The 27,700-nt window shown below is 43.1% G+C and overlaps 1 protein-coding gene and 1 long non-coding RNA gene across 3 annotated transcripts in view; one reads left to right on the forward strand and one right to left on the reverse strand.

Annotated features, from left to right (window-relative positions):
- Nucleotides 1-830: 830 nt before the first annotated feature.
- Nucleotides 831-18,856, forward strand: LOC114680304 (uncharacterized). Its single transcript, XR_003732468.2, has 3 exons — nucleotides 831-965; nucleotides 17,345-17,459; nucleotides 18,714-18,856. It is a non-coding gene; the product is annotated as an uncharacterized LOC114680304 (long non-coding RNA).
- Nucleotides 9,363-27,700, reverse strand: part of TSPYL5 (TSPY like 5) — a 45,059-nt gene continuing 26,721 nt past the window's right edge. The window contains exon 2 of one of the 2 annotated variants that reach the window (XM_028852786.2): nucleotides 9,363-11,632. The gene's annotated coding sequence lies outside the window, so the exon portion shown is untranslated. Of the gene's footprint in view, nucleotides 11,633-15,197; nucleotides 27,616-27,700 lie in introns of those variants that run through there. The other variant, XM_077943889.1, reaches the window with a different exon arrangement.

Consider the following 27,700-nt stretch of genomic DNA (forward strand, 5'->3'; position numbering starts at 1 on the left):
TCCCTCCCCTAGCTTACTGGATAAGTTCCCTCTTCGTGTTTACAATTCTCCATTTCCCACTGGGCCATAATGGCCCATGCTCCATAAGCGTGGAGACTATGCTTATAATGCTCTGCATTAGTCATTTCCACAGAGATTCAAGCAAAACAGCAAATCCAAGTGAATTAATTCTGACAAAACTCTGCCAAAGAAAAAACAAAAAAAAGAAAAGAGGGCCAATTGCTTATTATAGTCCTCAAAGTCAAAACGAGGGGTTACGGCAACTTATCTGGTGTTCCCTGGTGTCAAGGACAAAGGCGAGATAGGACTGATCCTCCCTCATGCCTGCCTCTTTCTTCACGAGGACATTGGAAATAAGGAACGTCTGGGAACAATTTGTTCAAGGTTTGAGCTGTTGGCTCCTAAACAAGGAGCGATCTTGGGGAAAAACATTATAATGCAATTGTAACGAAAATCTCTTTTCAGTAGATTTGCAGAACATTAAACACTATCCACAGACGGTTTCAGATGCAGTCCCTAGCTAACAAGAACACAGCGGCTTTTGAATCTCAGTTTTCTCCCTGCCGTACCTGAGAAACCTCTCCTTCCATTTGGGGTGTTGCATGTGAGGTTTTGGAATGAGGTGTCATTTCCTTAAAAGGAAAAGAAAATACATATTTTGGTGGCTACGGCTCAGGTAGCACATGTTTCCAGAGGAAATGAAAGTCTTTGAAAGGAATGTTTGCCTCCTTCAGTCTAAATAATGTTGATTTGTGGATGTCTTAACCTCTGTTTGGTGTTTAATGAGCAAAAATGTATCTTCTCAGACATGGAGCACACTGGATCCTTTTTAGTGGGCGACACTGGGGTCAGTAAAGATGGAAAGAAAAGCATCATTGTGACTCCAGTGAAATGCAGTGTTTTCACGCAACTACTCTGAAGTTTGGATCCAGGCTGTTCCTAGGGAAACATCAGCTCCTTCACCGGTATTTTTCTTTTTCTGTTTTTCTTTTTCTGCTTGCAAATCATAACCCCTGGAAATTTTAAATTACTTCTTTGTGCTTAACGAATTAACTAATTAGATGATTTCATTTGGGCATTGCATAATATGGTAGAATTAGGGATTGGTCAAGTTCCTTGATTTGATTTGAGAACCAGTTCCAGGAGTTACTGGCTGATGGATCTCCTGAAAGCCACTTTTCCCTTCAAAGCCTCAGTTACCACAGGTGTGAAGGGGGGTGATATACCCACCTGACCCCCTTCAGCTATTATGAAGATCAAATGAAATAATGAATTGAAAGTATTATAAGGCAGATCAAATAAAATAACAAATTGAAAGTGCTTTGGGAAGTACAAAGCACATCACAATTATAAGAGAGGGAAGGAAAATGAAGTCACGGTTTATTGTGCACCCAATGTGTACCAAGTCTTTTGCAAACTGACTCTCGCAATAGCCTCCTAAGCCCTCTCCATATCTCCAGTCTTACCATGCTCACCCCAATCCATCCCCTAATGTCAGCCAAAATGACAGAAATCATTTTCAGCTCTAAAATCCTCCTGTCTCCCATTGCAATCATAATAGTATCCAAGCTCCTTGCCATGGATTTATGAGACTCTACCTGACTGCCTCCTCTCTCCCCAGTGCCTGCTTCTCTACTTGGTCATACTGGTTCTTCTGGTTATTGGGCCATGCTCAATTTCTTTCTGTTTTGGGGCCTTTGCATATGCCTTAACCTGGCCGAACCTCTTCCTCCTTTGCAATTTGCATGTCATTTGCTCCCTCTCAGTCAGAACTGCCATATTGGCCAGACCTGTTATGTAATATACATTTCCAGGGGGTGCCATTCACATAGACTACAGTCTGCACAACAGCACATGGTGGCCCTGTTCTCAGCCTCCACCACCACTCCTGCTATACTCTTGACTTACACACTTCTCCTTCACAGCAATTTACACATTCATAATCATTTATTTGTTAAATGTCTATCTTCTCCACTAGTCCATCAGGATAGGGATCATGACTTCCCTGTTCACCTAGAATCCTCAGCACCTACAACAGAAGGTACTCAGTAAATGTGTATGGACTGACTTTCCATGAAGTAAAGATGAGTACATATCATGCTGTCTCAACACAATGTCACAAAATAGGCATAAGCATTGAGGCTTGGCAAGTATCTCAGCAGCTTCCCGTTGTCTGTCTCCATTCTCAGAGCCAGCATTGACCTGGAAGCTAAGAAGTCCTCATATACCACAGGCCAGGTGTAGAGGACCTCAGAGGAAGAAGGACAAGGGGTCACTGGGAACTGAGTCCTGCCTTCTGCTGCTAAGAGACACATCCCTGCCCACTAGAAGTATTTAGTGTCTCTCTCCAGAAATGAACTACTCCAAGGAAAAATGTGTAAGAGCAGACTCTCAAGTTCTGTAGATCTGAATTTTAATCTTGCCCTATAATGGGTGAGCTGATGATTATTGGCAAGTAATTATAAAATGTTCTATCCTTTATCCTTGCTAGGATATTTTTTAATTAAACAAGGCACTTTGTAAGTAGAAGCCTGAGCTCTAAGGCAGAATGACTCTAATAATGTGATGCAGCATTGTTATTTTACAGTCGATTAATAAACCTCTCAAAGTATGTGGTTGCCATTGCTTCCCTCTCACCTGGGTCTTAGCTGTGTCTAGCTTCAGTAATAACTTGTTGATTAATCAATCACAAAGGATTTAGAAACAGAAGGTGATGCCTGCTCTGTGTTTTGCATAATATTAAAATAAATAACCCTAGCAAACTCAGTACTCTTTTTTGGTGAGACCTCATTCATTGATTCTTAGAGCAAACATTTATCAAATGTCTTCTCTGCACCAGGGGTTGTGTTATGTGTTGGAAAATATGTGTTTCCTGCTTTAAGAACCTCACCAGCTAGTGCAGGGGGTGAGGGGAAAGAGTGACCCAACGTGCAAGCAAACAGTTGCAAGTAGAAGGTCCAGTCTGTTCTGATGGAGGTATGGACAGCATCTCACAGCAGCACAGCAGGGAAGCTAATCAACTCTGCCTGGGCGAGAAGACAATTCTCAAGGACACCATCTTAGACAAAGCTACTCTAGGTCTCATGTAGATACTCAAGGGAGAAGAAGGTGGGAAGGCTTTTTGGAGTGTATTAGTCCATTTTCAGGCTGCTGATAAAGACATACCTGAGACTGGGTAGTTTATAAAGAAAAAGAGGTTTAATGAACTCACAGTTCCATGTGGCTGGGAAGGCCCCACAATCACGGCAGAAAGCAAAAGGTACGTCTTACATGGCAGCAGTCAAGAGAGAATGAGAGCTAACTGAAAGGGAAAACCCCTTATAGAACCATCATATCTCCTCAGACTTATTCACTACCATGAGAACAGTATGGGGGAAACCACCCCCATGATTCAATTGTCTCACACCAGGTCTTTCCCACAACATGTGGGAATTATGGCAGCTATAATTCAAGATGAGATTTGGGTGGGAACACAGCAAACCCTATCATGGAGCTACTCCTGGACAGAAAGAACCAATCAGATTCCTTCCAACTTCTAGTTATCCATTTCAAGACTCCCCATCATCTGATTCGCATCATCTGAGTGCACACAGACCCACAGGAAGGAGAACAAATAAGGAACTGTTTGCAGAATACCAGCCCCGGTCCTCTCCAGGTAGGCTTGTTGGCAGGAGGTTTGTGGGCAACAACATCACTCCAAATTCCTCTTGAATGAGGTTTGGCAGAGGGCACTCTGCCTAGTGCATTCTCCTCCTCCTCCTCCTCCTCCTTTTTCTTCTTCTTTTTGTAAATTTATGTATTTCTGATGAAATTTAATTCTTAGTAGTCTCACTTGCTTACATTCCAAAATGCCATTTTTTATTCAAGGTGTAAGAAGCCTCTACACATCCTTTCTTTCCAAAAATGTTAAATTTTTAAATTCCCAAAGTCCAGAATGTAGTCTCCTGATTTAAGCCTGGAAAGTCAGTGGAAGTTTGAGTTACAAGCGCTCCCATCTCTGACTCTTTGGGACTTCCACAGGGCTAGTGGTGACACGGTATAGGGCATTAAGTTCAGTGGACAGCAAGCTTGAGCTGGCTGTGACCATCACATCTAGGTTGGAGTTGGGGGCTGGCTTTTGTTGACCAACTGAATTTCCATGGAGCTTTAGAAGGGTAGGATAGATCAGAAAATATTTTGATAGGTTTCCTGGAGGAAAGATGAGAGTCAAGGAAACAAAGGGAATAGCTAAAGTTGCCCACATCAGAAACATAAGTGACTAATAAACATATTTTAAAATGCTCATCATCACTAATCAGAGAAATGCAAATCAAAACCACAATGAGATACCATCTCACACCAGTTAGAATGGCTATTACTACAATGTCAAAAAACAACAGATGCTGGCGAGGCTATGGAGAAGAAGGAACACTTACACACTGTTGGTGGAAATGTAAACTAGTTCAGTCACTATGGAAAGCAGTTTAGAAATTTCTCAAAAAACTTAAAACAGAGCTACTATTTGATTAAGCAATCACATTTCTGGGTAGACATACTCCCCAAAATAGATAATTCTACCAAAAGACACATGCACTCTTATGTCCATCACCTAGCTATTCACAATAGCAAAGACATGGAATCAACCTAGGTGCCCATCAGTGGTGGACTGGATAAAGAAAATGTGGTACATGTATACCATGAAATACTATGCAGCCATAAAAAAGGATGAAATCATGTCCTTTCAGCAACATGGATGGAGCTGGAGGCCATAATCCTAAGCTAATTAATGCAGGAGCAGAAAACAAAATACTGCATGTTCTCACTTATAAGTGGGAGCTAAATACTGAGCACACATAGACATAAACGTGGGAACAATAGACACTGCAGACTAGTAGAGATGGGAGGGAGGGACGGGGGTATAGGTTGAAAAACTACTTATTGAGTACTATGCTCCCTACCTGGGTGCATTATACCTATATAACAAACCTGCACATGTACCCCCTATATCTAAAATAAAAGCCAACATTAAAAAAATAGAAAGAAATAAATGGGCAGAAACCTGGGGGCAGGGGAGTGAAAGGAAAAGACAGGAGGGAAGATGGGAACAGAAGAGGTGAGGACCAGGAAACATGAAGGGGTCCAAGGAACTTTTGGAAGCAGAATTGGATGACCCTGTGTTTGAGTCAGTTTCTAAGGCTGTGGTATAATTCCTTTCATCTTTCCAAGTCTTCAGTAAGGTCACCTACACATACAAAAAAATGCCTATGGAAGAGGTTTGTTTGGGGAAAGTTAGCAATTGACTTACTTGGCGAATGCAGTACAAGGTCAAACATAGACTGAAATAAACAGACCTACCGAATCCCTCAGTCTCCTCCTCTGTCCATGTGAGCCCCAGGGCTGGTTTGTTTACTTTAAGTGGGAATTAGGATGGCATTTATCTCTTTGCTGCTTGGGCACCATATTTGGGTGAGACAATACCTAATTGATTAATTTAGTGGAAGGAGGAGCTCAAAACCCAAGGTGACCAACCACAAACATGTAATTTACCCCAAAACTCCTGTGACTCTGGAGGAAGTAACTAGAAGTTCCATAATCTGTAGTTCAAGGGTGCAATAGTTTGAATGTTTTTGTCCCCTCCCAAACTCATGTTGAAACTTCATCCCCAACGGAATAGTGTTGGGAGGTGAGGCCTTTTGGGAGATGTTTAGGCCATGAAAGCTCTGTCTTTGTGAATGGATTAATCCCACCATAAAAAGGGTTTGCACAATATGTCCACATCACATAATGGGACTAGCTTACCACCACTCCCACCATACAAAACAAAGACTGCCAGCACTACAACCAACACCTCCATTCGCCAAGCACCAATTGTGTTGTGTACCCAGCACCATTCCAGGCAATATGCAGATATCCACTACTTTGAGGTAGTTATTCTTACATGAACACATGGGTGCTTAGAGAGCAGACATAACCATATATAGAGATCACTCAACAATTCTCATAAACTTACCTTTTGGGTAGTCTGTTCTTCTGATAACAAAACCTGTTTATGAGTTCTGCCATCTGTAGCCTGAAGTACGGAAAGAACATAGGTTTTGGAGCCTACCTCTGACACTTGCTGTGTTAATTTGGGAAAATTCCTCAACCTCTCTGAGCCTCAGTTTCCATCACGGATCTAACACTTTCTTCCTTGCAAGATTAATATGATACATGTAAGGAACCTAACACAGCTGCTGCCATGTAATCAGCACTCAATAAATCATAGCTACCATTTTAAAAAGGCAGTGGCCAGGAGGTCTTGAGGGAGTTGAGAAAGTGGGTTGGCTCTCTTCCACTCTTCTACCATGTGAGGAAGAGCGTTTGTCCCTCCTGAAGGATGCAGAATTCCAGGCACCATGTTGGAAATGGAGACCAGGTCCTTAGCAGATACCAACCCTACCGGTCCCTTGATTTTGGACTTCTCCGCTTCCAGAACTGTGGGAACTGAATTTCTTTTCTTTACAAATTACCCATTCTCAGGAATTCTGTTATAGCAGCAGAAAATGGACTCAGAGGGTTTGAACAATCTCTTTTACCCCTTAAGGGGCAAAGAGACCCCAGCTAAATCTAGGTCTAGAATTTTATTTTCTCATTTGATCATGTAATAAATAAAAATAATTGTCCTATCTTCCAAAGGAAAAGTCCCAGAGGGTCTTTTATTTCCCTAAGTCCCATACCTAATAATTTAAAAATCCAGAATTTGAATTCAAGTCTTCAGCTGCAATTTTAAAAAATGTTTTGTTTAGAAATTTTTATAGACTTACAGGAAGTTGCAAAAACAATGCAGAGAGGTCCAGTGAACCCTTTACCCAGTTTCCCCAATTTTTGGGAATTCTTCTGCAATTTAATATTCTTCCCTTCACCCACTGAATTTAGGGATGAAGAGCTGAGCTGCAGGGATGAGTTTTGTGCTACAGCAGCCTTTTTAGGTTTACAGATCATCAGGCCCTGGGTCTCTAGCTGAGAATCAGAAAGTAAGAAGACAAAAGAGTTCAACCTAAAGAAGTTCAAGTCCCAGAGCAGTGGATCTCAGCCCTAGTTGCACATAATCATCTGAAGAGCTGTTTAAAATATAGGTTCTCATATAATCTATTAGTTCTGGGAGTTAAGCTTCCATGTCTTCTGAAGCTCCTTAGGAGTTTCTAACAGGCAGATAGGGTTGACCTGTGCCATTGGTACTAATAGGCTCCAAAGTGAGGCCACCCTCTATTCAGAGCGTGGTGTCAAGCAACTCTCCTTCCTAGGATCCCATGGCTGACACCAAGATACCTATAAGAGGATCCTGTGAGTGGAGAGGCTCCTGGGGTAACCTGGCAGGGAAATTTGTCTATTGTGTTTACTGAAAGGCATTGTAGTACTGCCACTCAGAGCTGTGCTTCCCTTTCTGAAACAGTCAAGCAGTTCCGGGCACATCAAAGGAGATTATCATTCCTCTGGCACCAGCTTTGTTTTCTGCTGCCTCTAAAAGAAACAGGTCCACTTATCTCCAGAATGCTTTCCCAGAAAGCTCAGTCCCTGCTGGGTGAGGTCACCAGTTCACAATTTGCATCCATCACACCTTGTAGGAAGTGGGGAGAAATTGGTTTGCTTTGTTTTTCAGCACTGGGGAAACAGATTTCTTCTTAAGCTTCACACAATAAATTGTATTAAATCCTTTCAGCAGGGTTTCCATGGCTATGTGAAAGGAAAATCATACAGTAATTGTTTTAAATAATACAGCAAGGCAAGCTGGAGAGTACATCTTAATTTTTGTCATCTGTGCTGTGTTCCTGTTTGTATGAAAATGTTCCCAAGGCAGAGGAAAGGTTTCTGCATTCACTGGGAGTTGCTTGGTGAATGTAATGCAAGGTCAAATACAAAGCAAAATAAACAGACCTACAGAATCCCTCAGGTTCTTCCTGTCCATGTGAGCCCCGGGGCTGGTTTGCTTACTTTAAGTGGGAATTAGGATGGCATTTATCTCTTTGCTGCTTGGGCGCTAAAACTGAGCCTTCGACTGTGTAAGCTTGATTCCTGCTTCTCCCTCAGTCCTCCATAAGGAAAGAGAGTTAGATGTCTGCTCTAGACAAAGGTGATGCCTAAGAGGAACACTGAGTATAAATCTGTCCCCCAGCTTCCTGGTACCTGGGGAATTCTGTAGGGTTAGGTCTCCACCAGTGTTAGAGCAGTCATTCGCAAAACATCACACATAAGAGTCAAGGTCCCGTAATCCCAGCACTTTGGGAGGCTGAGGCGGGTGGATCACCTGAGGTCTGGAGTTTGAGACCAGCCTGACCAACCTGGAGAAACCCCATCTCTAGTAAAAATACAAAATTAGCCAGGTGTGGTGGCGCATGCCTGTAATCCCAGCTACTCGGAAGGTTGAAGCAGGTGAATCACTTGAACCCGGGAGGCGGAGGTTGCAGTGAGCCAAGATCGTGCCATTGCACTCCAACATGGGCAACAAGAGTAAAACTCTGTCTCAAAAAAACAAAAATAAAAAAGAGTCAGGGTCTTCATAATGGACTGTCCAAGATTCTGAGCCCCAACAACCAGGCTGTTGCAAGCTGCCTACTCTCTGAGATTTCATTTCTTCATCAGTAAAATGAGGACGGTGAAACCTATGCACCCAGAGATTCTGACTCTCAAAGCAGGTAAAGGATATAAAGTCCTTATCCTAGTACCTGACAAAGCATCAAGGCTCAATAAACAGTAACAGTGTTTTGTTACCATTATCATTATTAGTATTTGAAGAGACGGCCTCTCTCATAACAAGGTGAACCGGAGAGCTGTTGCCTGCCTGGGTGGTATCCAGATTAAATTCAACAAATACTACAGAGCCCCTTCCAGATGTCACAGAGCTGGCCAGTGTTGGGAAATTGGCTTCCTGCCCTGAAGGAGTTCTCAGTGTAGAATTAGGGTCCTCACCAACTGATGCTGATGAACATTACACTCAGATTGTACTTGACCATGGCTGGCCCATGTTGTACAATTACTCCAGGGAGAAAGCAATTCCTAACTTAGTCCTAGACAATCAGTTGGGTAAGGAAATAGAGAGCTCTACACTGTCACTAACAGAAAATGTCATGTTGAGTCCCAATCCTCTGTAGGCAATTCAGCTTCTAAATAGGGATACAAGTAAATTCCCTCAGCCAAACCCCAAACAGAGTCAGGGCAGACTGCACCCCAGGGCCTAGTCCTTTGACCACAATGATGCTGATGAGAACCTCATGTGGCCAGGAATGGGGAGGTGGAGGAAAGAAAAGACAGGAGTCGAGGAGGCAGAGGCTCACCAAGTAAGTATGAGATCATTTGGCAGACAAACCAACATTGAAAGGAAAAGGACATTGGCTCTAGTCACAGTCTGCCATTTTGAACTCTGGAAGTTTATTTTAGCTTTTTAAAAAAAAAAATGTTTTACAGCATGGACAATAAAAAGTAAGAGAACGCGTTAAGAAGATTCGCCCACACAGAAGTCATCTGTGGAGCCAAAACCAAGACATAGTTGAGATGCTTTGCTTTAATCTGTGCCTGTGAGAGACACTTGCTCTCTGCAGGCCCCACGGGAGTTGTGGAACAGTCCCACCAGATTCCAGGGCTGCCTTAGAGCGCGCCAGTCTATGGCCCCTAGAGGCCAGTGTGGCCCTGTCCTTCAGTGTCTCTGGTCTGTGGCTTCTGCCTACAGCTCACTCAGTCAATCCCAAGCCTGTCCCTTTTTCCAGACGCAGCTCATGCCTCACTTGCTTCCCCGTTTAGAACTTTATCCCAAGGTGGAGTAGGTTGATGCCAGAATTGGAGCCCCTCCTCTGCACTCCCATGTTGCCCTCTACTGTGGTACTTACCCCCTGGCCATACTTCCTGTTCACCTGTCTGTCTCCTCTGCTGGTTCATGAGCCCCTCATGATCACAGGGGAGAAACTGTCTTTTATGTGTCGTGCATCCCCAGAGCATAGCACAGGGCCTGGTGCATAGAGGTATGCCATAAATGGTTGTTGAATGAGTGAATGCCTATATAAATAAATGAATGGGTGGCAAAGCTCACTGAACACATCAGTACGGTGATGTGCTGAACATCAAGACATTCCTTTAAACCTCTCGGCTTGGGTCCAGCCTCTTTAAGTTTGCCCTCACCCCATGTGGAATTCTAGCACCCACTCACCCATCCACATGCACACACAGTGGACAGCAGCAGCATCCTAGGCCTTAGAGGGCCTAGGATGCCCTCTAAGCATCCTAGCCCAGGGGGCTTTAGAGCCCCATCTCCTTCTCTCTAGGCTAGTGCCTCTGGTTTCACTGTAACAAGGACTGGGTCTGCTCAGCTGCTCACTGTGACCTTAATGAGCTAGGCCTGCTCAGCACATGTGGAGGTGGTAAGTGCTGTCTATGGAACCCTAACAGCCCCATTTTAAAAGGCCAAGTGTTTCTATTTCTTTTGAGCCCGGGATTTTTTTCAGAACACTTCCCCCATGAATCAAAATCCCCTATAGTCCATTATAGAAAAATGGACAGCAAATACAAAGATGCTAATGACCTAGCCTTACTCTCAGGTCCTTAGTAAAATGACCAGGTTCTTAAATTAATTCTTCCCACATGGCCACAAGCATCTCATCTACCTTTCAACAAAAACAGATGACTCACACTGATTTACTAACCATAGTAACTACCTACTGACCCACTTTCTCTCTGTCACTGTACTGTTGCTTTTCATACATTCTCTCTTTTAATTCCCATAACAAACCCATTAGGTGGATTCTGTTTTGATTCCCATTTTATAGATGAGGAAAATGAAGCTTAGATATTTTAGGCGACTTGCCCACAATCACATAGTTGATAAACGATGAACTTAAGATTTGAAACCATGACTGTTGACCTCTAATATTTAACCTCATCTGGTTTTCTCTTGTTACATAACAAACCATCATCAAAATTTAATGGCTTAAAACAATTTACTATGATCTCTCATGGTTCTGTGGGTTGACTGGGTCAGGTGGGAAGTTTTCACCTATAGTCTCATGCAGATGCAGTCAGATGGCAGCTGGGGCTGCAGTCATCTGAACGCTGAACTGGGCTGGATGTCCAAGATGACAACTCCTATGGCCACCAGTCAATGTTCACTGAGGACTGGGAGTTCTTCTGGGGTTACTGATTGAGCATCTATATGTAGTTTGTGTGGTTTGGGCTTCTCACAGAATTTAGAATCCACAGAATGGTGGGATTCTAAAAAGGAGTATTCTATGAGAAAGCTTTTCAAGAGATCCAGGCAGGAACTGCAAGGCTTCTAATGCCCTACATTCACAAGTCCCAAACTTCACTTCTTGTGTATTCTATTGGTCAAGCAATTTCCCAGGGCCAGCTTGGATTCAAGAGAAGGGAGATAAGACAATAACTCTTAACAGTAAGAGGGTCAAAGAATTTGCAGTCATCTTTGTCACAGTCTGCTCGCTGATTGCATATTATTTTCATTCCTCCCACATGGTAAATACACGTATCTCCTCCTAAGACCCAAAAGTCTCATCCCATTATGGCATCCACTCAAGCTTGAGGTCCAGGATTTTATCACCTAAGTCAGATCTTGATGCAGATGAGCCTCCTTGGGGTGCAGGTCCCTGAGTACAGCTCTTCTCAGTCTGAAGACCTGTGAGATGAAGAGACAAGTTATCTGTCCCACACACATAAATACAGTGGTGATACAGAGATAGGATAACTTCACTAAAGCTTTTATTCAACAGGGAAAGAAATGGGAGGCACATCACAGTCACTGATCCATAGCAATTCTAAACTCCAGCCAGGTGCATGTTGCCAGATCCTTGATTAGTGAGTTCCCAGTCGTGCCTCCCTGGGAATGATTGTAGCTCTTGGCTCCCCACTCCTACTGGGATTTTGATTCTGCTCTCTGAATCATTCTTCCTTTTCCATAAGAAATGGCCATGTTTGCAGCTTAGTAGCCTACTTGTCCTGCTTCCTACCCATAGAAGGCTCTCTACAGTTTGAACTGTCTCTTTCCTATTTAGTTCAGGCTGATGGTGCTTTTGCATGTACAATTCTCTTAAATTTTTTGTAAGTTTCCTAAAGACTCTTTCAGGTTCACTCCATTAGTCAAAATACATACCTACAAATCTCTTCAAGATATGCCACTTTCTGCTTGGGCTAACAGGTGCTATGGAACAATGCCCTTCAGAATCCTTCAAAGTCTGTGAAATAGACTTTCGCCTCTCCATGTGGCCTGGGCTTCTTACGGTATGTCACCTTCAAGGTTTTTAAAATCTTAGCGAGCGTCTTAGAGCCGTATCTCTGAGATGATCATTACCTTATATCATGTCTTACTTTGAGAATTTTTTTTCCAGCTGGAGAGGCTTAGAATGGAAAATAGCTTTCTTTCTAAACCCAGTAAGTCTGGCTTCTTATATTCTATCTAAGTTTTGCTTGAAACTGAAGAGTTCATTATGGTAGCAGGGAGTTCACTTCCCTATATTCATACCTTACCATACTTGCCTAAGAGAAACCATTAAGCATGTTTAGCATTCTGCCTGGAAGTCTCCTTAGCCAAATCTGCCATTTCCTAGATATATTTTCTGTTTTTCATGTTACCAAAAGCAACGGTATACCAAATTACCCATCATTACAAAACAAAGGATGCCTTTTTCCAGCTTCCAATAACAATGTCCTCATTTTCCCTCTAGTTCTCATTAATAGTTTCCTCAGGGACCTCACAGCTTCTTCCTGCTGCTTGGACGTTCCCAAAGCCAACGTCCCACATTTTAAGTTTTCATTATGGCAGCACTCCAGGTACCAAATTCTGTTCTAAGTATCCATCGTTCCATAGAATGCCACCCAAAACATAGTTGTTTAAAACTGCAATTTATTATTTATCATGATTTTATGGGTTGACTTGGTTCAGCTGGATGATTCTTATTTGGGCTTTCTCTTACAGTTGCAGTCAGATGTTAGCTGGGACTGCGCTCAGCTGAAGGCTTGATTGGGATCCGTGTCTATGATGGCACACTCAGATAGCTGGCAGCTGATACTGGCTGTGGGAGGGAAGCTCAGTTGGAGCACCTACTTCGGGCCTCTCCATGTGGCCTGGGCTTCTTACAGTATGCCACCTGGTTCCAAGAGGGACCGCTCTGAGAGGGAACGTTCCAGGAGACCCAGGCAGAAACTACAACACTTCCTATGACCTAACCACAGAAGTCCCAGAACATCATTTTCACTGTATTTTATTAGTCAAGCAAGTCACTATGGCCAGCTTAGATTCAAAAAGGGAGGAATTAAGGAAAGGAGAAGACATAGAGACTTGCCTCTCGTTAAGAATCCATCTCTTAACGAGAAGCAAGTCGGTGTCCTCTCCTTTCATACTATTCTACACAAATTATGGGTCAGCTCTGCATATCTGGTAACTCCTTCCTTTAAATATTGATGCTGATCCTGCTCCCAAGGCCATCTTGTCTCTTACCATAAAAAAAAATGCACATATCCTACAAATATATAGACTCAATCTGATATTCTTCTGAGCTTTATATTTGAAAATATGTTAACTTTTAGTGATCCTCCCACCTCAGCCTCCCAAAGTGCTGGGATTACAGGCATGAGCCACCACGCCCAGCCTTCTCTTCTCCTTAGGACACATGAAAGCTAAAATTGACAATGGCTCTGTCAAACAGCCATCCATGGAGAACCTAGATCAAGAATATTGCCTCTCAATCCCCAGAGCTCTCTCACTCCACTTGATGGGGCCCCATGGGGCCAGGTACTGAGGGGACTCCCCTCTCTGTACCCCACCCATCACTAGCTTCCCCCTGCCCCCTGGGGGGTCCCCTAAACTGGGCACTGGCTCACTCTCACAAATACTTTAAGGGGGAGTGGAAATGGAGGAGGTCATTGCTGTTTTGTTTAACTGGAACTAGAACAGGGATCATGTCCTATTTTAGGACAGAAACGGGAAAGGATATCAGGATCTCACTTCTGCACTGGCCACCACCACTGCCACTCATCACATTGAGTGGATGTCCCTCGAGAGTTTGTATAAATTCAGGTCAGAGCTGCAGCTACACAGCCATCCAGTGTCATAGAAAAGTAATTCACGGATGACTGCTCTCTCCATTTGGAAGGATGCAGTCTTCATGTACAGTGATGAGAAACTGTTATTTTATAATCTTTTCATTAAAAGCTTGGCTGAAAACCAAAAAAAAAAAGACTCTCTTTAGACAATTTCTTCATGAGCAATTAGCTGCCTGAAACAAAGAAGAAAACACCCGGATCAAACATGTTTATAACCTTCAATTAATTACCACTGCTAAGTGGCAGACCAAAGTGTAAGTCTATGTCCAATTACACACCTTATGGGCCATTGCTTTTGTTCGTGTAATAAGCCGTCAGCCCCCTTTTGCTATCTTCATCCTTCAGAATGGCTATCTGATGTGGGTGAAAGTGAGTGGTCATTCTCCACTTGTGCTTCCTCTACCTCTGTCAACAAGCATGACAGGCGGGAGGAGGCTGTTAGGGAAGAGGAGAGGAGGAATGGAATGCACCAAGGGCCTCTGCAATTTTATAACTATGACAGAGAATATACACGCCCCTGCTCAAATGATCATTTGGCAGTATCTCTCACCTTGCCAAGAGCCAGTATAGCTTGGAGAGAATGGGCACGAGCTCTGGAGTCAGGGAGCTTGTATCTGGTTCCTGGCTTGTATCTGGTTCCATTTAAGGTGCAACAATGGACAAGTTATTAAGCTAAGCCTCTTTGTGCCTTATTTCCTCAGTTCTCAATACTCATCCCGTTTCTCCTGTTAGTCGCATGTAATTACCCAATCACTCCCTCCTTCTGAAAACACCCAGAGTGACTGAAGAGTCAGGGAGAGCTGACTTAACACTGGGCAATCAGGTGAGCACATCTGAGGAGGTGGCATTTAACCTGAGCCTTGAATGACAAGAATAACCCAGCAGACTTGTAACAGTCATGGCAGGTGTATTAGTTTCCTGCAGCTGCTGTAACAAATTACCACAAACTGGGCAGCTTAAAACAACAGAAATGTATTCGCCCATAGATCTGGAAGCCAGAAATCTGAAATTAAGGTGACAAGGCTGCCCTCCCTCCAAAGGTTCCAGGGGAGAACCTGTTCCTTGCCTCTTCTGGTGGCTCAGAAGTTTTTTAGCTGTGACCACATCTCTCCAGTCTCTACCTCTGTGGTCACATTGCCTCCTCCTCTTCCCTGTGTGTCCTCTTCCCTGTGTGTCCTCTTCTCTGTGTGTCCTCTTCTCTGTGTGTCCTCTTCTCTGTGTGTCCTCTTCCCTGTGTGTCCTCTTCCCTGTGTGTCTTCTTCTCTGTGTGTCCTCTTCCCTGTGTGTCTTCTTCCCTGTGTGTCCTCTTCTCTGTGTGTCCTCTTCTCTGTGTGTCCTCTTCTCTGTGTGTCCTCTTCCCTGTGTGTCTTCTTCTCTGTGTGTCCTCTTCCCTGTGTGTCCTCTTCTCTGTGTGTCCTCTTCTCTGTGTGTCCTCTTCCCTGTGTGTCTTCTTCTCTGTGTGTCCTCTTCCCTGTGTGTCTTCTTCCCTGTGTGTCCTCTTCTCTGTGTGTCCTCTTCTCTGTGTGTCCTCTTCTCTGTGTGTCCTCTTCCCTGTGTGTCTTCTTCTCTGTGTGTCCTCTTCCCTGTGTGTCCTCTTCTCTGTGTGTCCTCTTCTCTGTGTGTCCTCTTCTCTGTGTGTCCTCTTCTCTGTGTGTCCTCTTCCCTGTGTGTCCTCTTCCCTGTGTGTCTTCTTCTCTGTGTGTCCTCTTCCCTGTGTGTCTTCTTCCCTGTGTGTCCTCTTCTCTGTGTGTCCTCTTCTCTGTGTGTCCTCTTCTCTGTGTGTCCTCTTCCCTGTGTGTCTTCTTCCCTGTGTGTCCTCTTCCCTGTGTGTCCTCTTCCCTGTGTGTCTTCTTCTCTGTGTGTCCTCTTCCCTGTGTGTCTTCTTCCCTGTGTGTCCTCTTCTCTGTGTGTCCTCTTCTCTGTGTGTCCTCTTCCCTGTGTGTCCTCTTCCCTGTGTGTCTTCTTCCCTGTGTGTCCTCTTCCCTGTGTGTCCTCTTCCCTGTGTGTCTTCTTCCCTGTGTGTCCTCTTCCCTGTGTGTCTTCTTCTCTGTGTGTCTTCTTCCCTGTGTGTCCTCTTCCCTGTGTGTCTTCTTCCCTGTGTGTCCTCTTCCCTGTGTGTCCTCTTCCCTGTGTGTCTTCTTCTCTGTGTGTCTTCTTCCCTGTGTGTCCTCTTCTCTGTGTGTCTTCTTCCCTGTGTGTCTTCTTCTCTGTGTGTCTTCTTCCCTGTGTGTCTTCTTCCCTGTGTGTCCTCTTCTCTGTGTGTCTTCTTCCCTGTGTGTCTTCTTCTCTGTGTGTCCTCTTCTCTGTGTGTCTTCTTCTCTGTGTGTGTGTCTTACAAGGATGCATGTGATTGCATTTAGAGCCTACCTGAATAATCCAGGATAAGTGCCTCTTGTCAAGATTCTTAGTTGAATCACATATTTTTGCTATGTAGGGTAATATTCACAGGTTCCAGGGATTTGTAGGTGGACATATATTTTGGGGGCCACCATTCAACCCACTGCAGTGTGGTCAAAATATAAAAAGAAAATCAGACTGGATGGGGCCTTTTCAGCCTGGTAAGGGGTATAGTATTACTAGCAACGAGAAGTCATTAGAGATCTCAGGCAGTTTATACTGAGATGTGTGTGTGTGTGTGTGTGTGTGTGTGTGTGTGTGTGTTTTTAATTTTTTCTTTTAGAGGCAGCATCTTGCTCTGTAACCCAGGCTGGAGTGCAGTGGTGCAATCCTAGCTCACTGTAACCTTGAAACCCTGGGTTCAAGCAATCCTCCTGTACCTGAAACTACAAGCACACACCACTGATAGCTAATTTTTACATTTTTAATAGAATCGGTGTCTCTATATGTTGTCCAGGCTGGTCTCAAACTGCCGGCCTCAAGTAATCCTCCTGCCTTGGCATCTCAAAGTCCTGGGATTACGGGTGTGAACCACTGTGCCCAGCCTATACTGAGATATGTCTTATGATGATCACTGATCACTCTTGCTGCTTTGTGAAGAACGGATTTGGAGGGAGAGTAGAAGTAGAAAGACCAGTTCACAGGCCATTGCCAATCTGAAAACTTGAGTATGGGCAGATCTGATATTCTCCATGTAGATTACAGCCAAATAATCCTTCATCAAAGCTTGCAACACAATATTGCTCATAAGAACAATTTTTTTGATAAAGCAACTTCTCATTCTAAATCCTACAAAACAGGTCTATGTCCTGACCCCACTTTATTTTACCTTTAATCCAAATAATTTACTTCTGCTATTAACTAAAATGAACTCATGCTCTGTTTTCCACAGCATTTGGGGACTTCCTCCATTATACTGATGACATGGTTTTAGAGTCAGGAACTCAGAGTGGCCTTGAGAAGAAGCTAAAACATTTGGTAACAACAATCAGAAAGAACAATCTCAGGTGAGCCACACAAAAGTGAAAATATTGGCAGCGGGGAGCAAGTGGGTAAGTAATAGACTGAATCCTTCCTGTCTCAGGCTGGTCAGGTGCCATAACAAAGTACTGTAGATTGCGTGACTCATCAACAACATAAACTTATTTTTTACAGTTTTGGAGGCTGGAGGTCTGAGATAGATCAGGGTGCCAACATGGTTGGGCTCTGGTGACGGCCCTATTCTGGGTTGCAGATGGCCGTCTTCCTTTTGTATTCTCACATGGAGGAAAGAGAGCAAGCTAGTTCCCTGGACTCTTCTTATAAGGGCATTAATCTCATTCATGAGGGCTCCATCCTCAAGACTTAATTACCTCCCAAAGGTTCCACCTCCTAATATAATCATATTGGGATTAGGGTTTCAATACATGAATTTTGGAGGAACACAAATAGTCCATTGCACCCCCAGCCATGCCCCGCAGGCCTTTCTTTCATGACATGAAGGTTTCCTTGCAACCAACTCAGTTGATGGGTCCATTAGCTTACGGATGAGTCCAGAAATAGACTTTCTGCAGAGATGAGACTGAGCATTTTTGTGATTAAAAAGAAGCAGTGCTTTTATTAATGTTGCTTTTCAGGCCACAGTTGTCTATTTCATGCATAGAGCAGATATCTCTGAGGTCTTAACCAAATATACATGTTTTGTGTGATAAAACTAGCCATTGAAATAGAACACTGATTCTATTTCAAAAACAGATGTTGGCTCTACCAGCAGTTATCCCTGCAGCCACCCTCTGGTTTTACCTTGCCTCACAGGGAAAGGGAAGAGAGGACCAACCATTTATTGCCACCCACTTTGAGGGGTCTCACTTTGTGGCAGAGACTTCTGATTGTCCTTCAATGTTCACCCTTCCTCCCTGTGCCCCTTCACCCTCAATTAGTAATAGGATCCTTGATTTTTAACTAGAGTTGCCAGATAAAATATAGGACATCCAGTTAAATTTGAATCCCAAATGAACAATGAAAAAAATGTATGTTTCAAATATTGCATGAGACATACCTATGCTCAAAAAATTATTGTTTATCTAAAATTCTGATGTAACTGGGTGTCCCATATTTAACTGGGTTGTACTGAACAAAGATGACATTTCTCACCTTTCCCTGAGGCTAGGTGAGACTTTGTGACAAAATTCTGGCCAAAGGGATGTAGACAGAAGTGTTCTTAAAAGAAAATAATATGCCCTCTCCCTTTCTTCTTCCTGCCTGCGTGCTGCGATGTGAAGGTAATTCAGGAACTCCAGCAGCCATTTTGGACCATGAAGGGATCTTGGGAATGGAAGCCATTCGTGGTACAACAACACGCTAGAAGGAGTCTGGTCCCTGGTCTAGAAGATGAGTGAAAAATAAACTTCTACCTTATTGAAGTCACTGTTATTTTTGTTTTTTTCTGCTACTTGCAGCTGCAGCTAATACTACCTACTACACGACATCTTCTAATTCTCAGTTAACCTTGAAAGGCACATTATTCACATTTTGGCAAATAGAATCCTGAAGCTGAGAGGAGCACTTGGTCAAGGTGGTCACATAGTAATCACTGAGTCAGATTTTGAAACCCAGTCTATGCGAATGGTATCCTGGGCTCTTATTTTTCTACACTACATTACTTCTCTGGGTAATCCTTTTTATCAAATTCCTAAGGTTTCGTAGTATAATATTAAATTTGCTTCTGCATGTCTGCTATCTAAAGCATTTAGCCTTCTCCCTCACCAAAAGTACAGAACGAGACATTTCTGCTGTCAATGTTATAGGATCTAAAACTCCATCCCTAGATCTGATATTTGAGAGATCTGCACCAAACCACACATTATTTATTTACTCGTTTCCTTTGGGGTTGCTAAAGAAATGTTTCTAGTCTGTATTAGTTCCCTGCAAAAATGTCTTAAGTGAGTTATGATTCAGTATGAAGCGCTCACTTTTATAGAGCATCAGTATGAAAAGGTCTATTTGTCTATAGCTTTTCAAACTTACTGGGTTTTTCGTTGTTCCTTGTAAAAGAGAATTTTCATGCAATAAATTTCACACTGAATTTAATGCCAGAAAAAAAAAATTTTCAATATCTATTCAGGCATAATTCTTTGTTTGTTTGTTTGTTTTCATTTTTGTCAAATATCAAGAGAATAAGAGAGCTTAACAGTTACTTTTTTGCTTTGGTTTCTAGGAATCTTGGAGTTAAATCTCATGTTTATTTGTGGTCATTCAATCATTCCAGATACTAAAATATTTATTTCTGATTTTTTTCTTTTTTAAAATCCATTTTTTCTTTTTCTCCAACAGTTTTTTTTCTTGTCTCTACGTTTCCATTTTAAAATACATTTTTATTATAACTGACTATTTCAAATCTGCCTTCATTTATTTCACAAATGCTTATTCATTGCCTCCTTTGCATACCATACTTGCCTGAAAGAAGGTAAGCTGCAAGCTATAAATTCCTAACTGAGCCTTTGCTTATAACTCATGAAAACTATTTTCTTTTGAAATGGCCCTACAAATCTCTACCAAATAACTTCTTCCAGAATTAGATGAAGATCAACAGTAAACCCAATATTTTCCAAAATTTACATTCTTTCCTGTTTAAAAAACCAATATATTAGCCCCATCATTCTAGTCTTCTGACAGAAAGCACATAGCAGTCACAAATTTCAGGTACCATTAATAGGACCAATCCTAGAGAAAACTGTGGAGGGAGCAGCGTTTTGACAGCGCCATCTCTTGTGCAAGTGGGGCTTTGCTCTGGGTTCCCGAACACTGAGTACTTCTGGGCCCTCTTTTCACCCACTTCTAGCTACCAACCCTCTTCTCAAAGGATGTCACAGGCATTCATTATAGCTTTGTGTGGATGTCACTCTTTTCTCCCCCAGGGGGAATGGCATCTTAGCCCTTATAGCAAATTAGGAAGTGAAGGTCTTCATCCCCATTAGAGGAACTGTATACACTGTTGAATAGGTTTGGAGAAGGGGGAGGGGCTAGGCGCGGTGGCTCAAGCCTGTAATCCCAGCACTTTGGGAGGCTGAGACGGGCAGATCACAAGGTCAAGAGATCGAGACCATCCTGGCCAACATGGTGAAACCCCATCTCTATTAAAAATACAAAAAATTAGCCGGGCGTGATGACAGGCGCCTGTAGTCCCAGCTACTCAGGAGGCTGAGGCAGGAGAATTGCTTGAACCCAGGAGGTGGAGGTTGCAGTGAACCAAGATCATGCCACTGCACTCCAGCCTGGGTGACAGAGTGAGACTCCATCTCAAAGAAAAAACAAACAAAAAAAAGAATGGGGAGGGAGGGTGAAAAGCAAGACTTGAGGGCTTTGGAGACAGTAAGAAGCTGGGGCCTTCCTGGTGTCTCTGAAGTGGCCGTGCAGTCGGCATCCACATGTCTGCTTGTCCTGCCCAGCAAAGCACCTGGCAGGTGCATGTCTCCATGGTGATGCAGCCCATTCTGTCAAATATTACTGAGCTTTCAAAGGGTGGAAAAAACAGCCAAGCAGAAAATTTGAGCCTTTCTGCTAGACCAGGGAGGCAGAATTGGGATTTTTATTTTCTTGCCCCCGCCCCCAACTGTTAGAAATGGTTGACCTCATCATCTAGGATAGCCTGAGCTTTCTGCTCTTTCAAGCTGAAAAGAGAGACCAGCAATGGTCCATATTCCTAAAGAATCTGTTTGGCTCCTCCATGACATTCCCCTCCCTCACACATGGGGTTTCCCCTCTGCCCACAGTCTCTTCTTGGAGGAGGCTCCTGATCCAGTCCCCTCCAGCCTCACAGAGGGAAATCATGTGCAGTGATTCGCAGACGTGATGGCTCACAAACCCCTTTCACGTGCTCCGCCAGGTAGGTTTATGATCTCTGCATGCCTGCTGAGGAAACGAGCTCAGGAAAATTTAGTGGCTTGTATAAGATTTACAAAAAATGAGAAAGCAGAGCTGGGACTAACAGGTCATAGCTCTCACTCCAAGACAAGAGTTATTTTCAGTTCTCTTCAGCAAATGTGTCTGCGGAGAGCCAAGCAGGTTGGCCTCTTCTCAGAAGCCTCCCGCTAGCAGATGCTCGGTCCCCTTTCCTTCACTCCCCCAGTGCTTCGCTCACACCTCTTCCATTCTAGGCGGCTGTGGATGTGACTCTGTTCCTAGGCTGTGAGTCTGTCAATGGCAGGGACAATGTCTGATTCAACTCCAACTACCACATGCCTACCACCATGAATGTCAAATGAAGGAATGAACTCGGGGCTAGACCCTTACTGCTGTCACGCCAACATAAGAAGAATACTCTAGTCCTTGTGGCACTCTGTACAGAAAAAAAAAAATCATTTTTTGACACAGTCATCCCCACTGTACCATTGTTGTGTTCCTTGAATAAAGGAGCAGGCTTTAGGTGCTGTGGGGCATTTTAGTGGGAAAGATTTAAGGCCCTGGAATAATATCTGCCTCATCAAGTCCACATCAGAAAATCAAACAAACCAGAATATAGTCTTCTTTTTCTGTTTTTGTCTTAACGGTTTTGGAATTGTGGTCAGTGGAAACAGCATAGTTTGCAGTAAAAATATTCCTGGCTAGCCAAGTGACACATCTGGTTAGTCAAGGACGAGGAAGAGAACAAACTCTTTCATTTCTCAGCAGCTCAGGAGAAGACATCTGGGTGGGTCTGCCCATGAGAATGTTTGTGAAGTGTCATTTGAGAAACTCTAGCAGAGCGAGGATGGTGAATTTCATAACTAAAATCAGGAATCAGGTCCAGAATAAAGTTTGGACAATTTTATAAAATTGTGAAGTAGATGAGATCCTACATGAAGACAATTATTCTGTCCCTCCCCTGCTCTTTAGGACAAGACTGAAATCATCCTAGAAAATTTACTATCTTTTTAAAAATCTCTAGAATAGGAATTTCTTAAAACTTTCCTGGATGAGCCTTTTAAATATCTCACAATCTTTATGGGAAGAAAAGTTTTCCTTCTTTCTAACCCAAATCCTTCTTGCGGAAATTCAAATCCATTCCCTCTTGTTTGAGGATCAGCCAAGCATTTAATGCCTTGATCAATTTGCGTCAATACATGCAATAAACTTATTGGTTTTTTAAGATGTGTAAAGTACACCTATTAGAACTCTTGGTTGCAAATAAATACCCAACTTACAGTAACTAAACCATAAAAGAAATTACTTGATCCCCATAAGTGAAAAGTACAGAAGTAAGCTGAGTCTTGGCATATTAATAATGTCAATAAGGGCCTGGTTTATTTCCTATTATCTGCTCTGCTTACCACAGTGTCAGAGTCATCCTGAAACTATTTCCCTCATGGTGGCAAAATAGCTGCAGTAGTTCCGCACCTCACAGGCTTATACCACACCTTCCCTTCTGCTATAGTTTGGATGTTTGTCCCCTCCAAGCCTCATGTTGACATTTGATCCACAATGCTAGAGGTGGGGGCTAATAGGAGGTGTTGCAATCATGGGGGCGGATCCCTCATGAATAGATGAATGCCCTCCCTCAAGGGCGAGTGTGTTCTTACTCTATTAGTTCCCTCAAGAGCTGGTTGTTTAAAAAGGTCCCAGCACCTCCCCATATTTTCTCTTATTTCCTCTCTCATTATGAGATCTCTGCACAGGCCAGGTCCCCTTTGCCTTCCGCCATGAGTAGAAGCAGCCTGAGGTCCTCATCATATGCCCATGCCCAATCTTTAACTTTTCAGCCATCAGAATCATGAGCCAAATAAACCTTTTTTTTTTTTTTCTGTATAAATTACCTAGCCTCAAATATTCTGTTATCACAACACAAATGAACTAAGACACCTTCTAAGCAACAGGTTCTAAAATTTCCCCAATCAGACTTGCTTGGGGTATGTATCCACATTTGACCCAGGAAATGTAATATACTTGACCGGTTTGATTTAATCAGGGTTCACCCCGGACCTGGTAATAGGGGGTCAGCTTTCCAGTAGCACTTGGGCTTAGTGGGAAAGAAGACGAAAAGGAATTGAAATCTTGGTACTGTTGCAAAGGGGATGGGTAAGATGGACAATTGAATACTTGGTAGTTGTGCAAACAGAAATGCACCTAAGGTTGAAAAGCATGGTATGATTTGTTTTGCATGTAAGACATCTCCCCAGACCTGTGGCTTGTCCACTTAGAGATGGGTTTTATAATCCTCATATGTCAGTGTTTCCCACCCTTCCCTGATGATGAGAATCACTTGGAGCATTTGTTAAAGCCATAGCTTCTTAGGTTCCTCCCGTGGAGCTTCTATTCGATGGGTCTCGGATAGGGCCTGGGAAATTTTTAATTCGAAACATTCTCTAGGTGATGCTTATGAGACCAGTCCCATCCACAACCAATTCCAGTGCGTGCTCCTTCTACTCCTAAAAGCAGGGCAGGTACACTGTGGCTGCAAAGATCTTCGGGGTGAGGAGGGTATGCTCTAATCATGGCAGTTCAGTCTAAACAAGATTTTAGGAAGGTCTTTTCAGACTTGGTCATTGTGAGTATTGGTCATGAGTCTGTAAGTGGTGAAGAAAATAGTTGCTAATCCTTATTGAGTACTTAATCTGTGAAGGATGCTGAGCTGAGTGCTTTGCATGAATTATCTTCTGTAACTGATGCATTTCTTTCTCTGGAGGATTTTTAGCTAAAGCAGGGACTCTCAACCTTCTAAATCATTCTTAGTAAGCATTGACACCCTTATCATGTATAAAAATCAAGATCTCCCATAATAACCATTTTATTTTAATATCCATTATTCAGAAAATATATAATATCAAGAAGTGACTTTTGTCAAAGTTTTCTTTTTTTGAAATTATGGAAACCAGCATGAGCTACCATGATCAATTTTTAACGTATTGGAAAGACTTCTAGGATACTCAGAGGCAATGCTGGGAGGTAAAAGCCAGAGCCGGAGAGCAGTCAGGGTCTGACTGTGCATTGCCTCAGTTTCTATTTCATGTACTCGCAACACTGTTTCCCCCCTGCATCCCTGCTTCCCATGCTGAAATTGGGGTGAAGAGGAGGTGGTACCATCCCGCAGTTCCTGGTTACATATTATCACAGGGCCACTCACCTGCACCAAAAAGCTATCTTTGAATTCCAATTTCAAGTTTCTAAAAGGGAGAAACTTGAAGTTGGCTGAGCTTAGGCAAGGTGTCTGCCCTGGATCCAATTCACTGAGACTGGGGAGAAGGGGCTCATGTGGCACAAACACGGGCCGGAAACCAGGGGCCAGTTTCTATTGGGGGAAGGAGCTTAGTTCTTACAGAAAAGAAGTCTTTGAAAGTTGAAGAGAAGCCTCCCACAAAGCTGTTGATACAACGACCGTGAATCAATAGCTCTTGGATTTTTATTTTATTCATCCCAGAAGCATCTGGAAACATTTGAAAAATTGTGGTGCTGGATGTGCTTGTGGCTTCCTAGACCTACTGCAGTAACCCTTCAGCCCTCCCAGGGTCCAAGGCCAGCACATGGGAGGCAGTGTGTTAGAGGAACAGGAATAAACCAGGTGATTGTTAGGAGTCCTTGGCCTCTCTGGTTACATCCTTGGAAAGGAATGGGGGACAGAATGCTTCACCTGCTAGAAGTGATTGCATGAAGAACAACAGATTTCCTCCTGGGCCTCCCCCAGGGCCCTCCCTCCCTGGCCTCAGAGCAGGCCCAGCCACTGAGCCTGCCTAGCTGGTAGTAACATTTCAGTCTTCGCTGGCAGCTGACTGCCCACTTCCTGGCAGCTCCAAACTGCAGGAGACTAATAAAACAAGCCCTAACGAATGGATGGCACTGCAGTAATAGTGAACACTCAGATTTATTCTTGTTGATAATTTCAGTGGAGTAGGCCAAAGGGACTCTCAGCAGTATAACTAGGAGATAAAATTCTGATGAATGAAGTAATACCTTGTTGCTTAAGGAATAGTGCATAATTAAGAGGACTGTTGACCCTAATTGAAATGATGTTGCCAAGGTAAGTCAAATAGCACTTCTGGACCAGAGAGGGAGTTTTCTGCCCAGGGCAGACTCTTCTACAAGCAGAGCAGCTAACTTTGATTCTGGTAACGTTAAGAAATGAGCTTTGTTAAGGGGGCTTTTAAACCTGGATACGGAGCTAGATCTGACGAGTGCCAAGTGCCAGATTCTACCTTATATAAGCCTCCTGGCTAAGAGGAAGGGACCAAGATAGAATCCAGGTGCCTGCCCATCCCAGGCCTCCACTCAGGGTCTGCAGTTGCTCTTCTGAGGGTCCGGGTGAACAGGGCCAGGTGGAGACTTTCAGAGAAAGTTTGCATAAAAAAATATAACCTGCCCACAATACATAATTTAAAATATAGTAGCAAACCTCAAAATTAATTCAAGGAATGCTAAGACGTACTGATTTTTTTCCACCATGAGGACTTTGATGTGTTTTTTAGAAATATCTAATTCTTTCTTTTAAAGGTCTGGGGCACATCTTAAGCATATTTCAGGGCTCCTCTTGGGTAAACGGTGATGAGTCAGAGAAAGAGGCAGGACCAATAACCAACACGCCTGAGTTCCAACGCTGGTTCTGCATCTCAAGCAGCTCTGGGACCTTGGGCAAGTCACTTAACCTTCCTGGCTCTCAGAAAAGTCATTCAGAAAATGGTGGTTCCTCAATAGGCAGCGGAAAGAATCAAATGAAATGTCAAAGTCCTTTGTAAACTTAGAAACACTGTATAAATATAAAAGGAGGGCCCTGTCACTGGAGCGTTCATTATGCAAGCACCTGAAATACGGTATGGCACAAGATGGTGAAAGGTTTCATATCTCAAAAATACTCACAGATCTGTCCCTACTCCAGACCTCCTTAAAATTAACACAAGCACTCATTCTTGCCAGAAGCACAGGTCTGTTCCTTCCCGATGGTCTGATACCCACAATATCTGACCTTATTTGCAAATGCTGTGCAAATATATGGCAAAATGAAATTGCAAATCTGGTAATAAATGGAGGGATTTCATGAGGTCAGTGAAAGTGATGTTGGAGGCTGCGTTAATTCAGGCAGCTAAGCCACTGACCAAGAAGTATGGGCAGAGGTAGCCAATTCCCAAATAATGAAAGAAAAATAGTAAGGTTAGTGATGCTTCAAAATAAGATTTTAATATCAAAGACTTAAAAGAAGCTCTTGCAGAAAATAATAAAAATTCAAAATACTTGAATTTTATAAAAAATTTTCTTTTGGGGATTGTGCTACAAAAGTTAAATGTGAAGAATTTGGTATAGACAATCATAGTTTTGTTGGAAAATTTTCACATATAAAGTTTATTGTATTCATTCTTTAAGAATTAGCTGATAGTTGATATTACAACTTAAATTTTGTTCAACATAAAATAAGCTTATTTTATAGCTTTTAGTTTTATTTTCTAGGCAAAATCATAAACAAAACATTTGTTGTGCTTTTTTGTTTGTTTATTTTTTGCTTTTGGGTTTTGTTGTTGTTGTTTTTGCTATTTCCCACAATCTTTTTGGTCAGTGTTTTAGGTGGAGTCACTTTCAAGTGACTTTTATTTCTTATGACATGAACTAGTCTCAGATAATAAGGAACCTTTATAGTTATTTAAGTATTATTGCTGATTTTATTATTTCCCAGTACTCTTCAGTGGAAATGGTGTTGACAGTCTCCTTAAGCCCAAGAGAGGGAAAGGAATGAACTCCCAAGCCTTTTGGAAATGCGAAGGTCCAAGAGCTGCTCTTTCAGAGAGAAAGCCAACATGGCTTGGAAACCAAACAGTGAAAAATGAGCCTAATTTTCTAGAAATGTCTGACGTTGGCATGCCAGGCCGGTGCAGGGTGTTCTGGGAGAGGAGCGTGGCAGAGACTGGACTGCCAGGGCCTCTGTACCCCACCGACCACAGGCTGGACTAGGCCGCTCCGACTTGCCAGGCACAACGCACATCCCCATCCTCTCCAATGGCTCCATTTCTCCCTCCCCAAAACTGAGGGGGATCAAACCTTAATCAAAAGAGTTGAAGTTTCAGGACGCCCTTGATAGAACCTTCACAGAGAACACAGACACTGTTGTCATTGCCCTTAGAAACAATAGGGCCCACCTTACCAGCAGGTTGCTCGAGGAATTCAACATGCCAAAGTCCTTTGTACTCTGTCCCTCCAGGACCTGGGCCACCATCCAGAGAAAATGTGCGGCTGGAAGATAAGATTGCAGGGGGCTGCTAGGCAGACCTGGGTTCAAATCATAATTTTGCCACCTTACTTGTTGTGCAACCTCAGG

The sequence above is a fragment of the Macaca mulatta genome, chromosome 8 (genome assembly GCF_049350105.2).
Source record: "Macaca mulatta isolate MMU2019108-1 chromosome 8, T2T-MMU8v2.0, whole genome shotgun sequence".
Lineage (NCBI taxonomy): Eukaryota > Metazoa > Chordata > Mammalia > Primates > Cercopithecidae > Macaca > Macaca mulatta.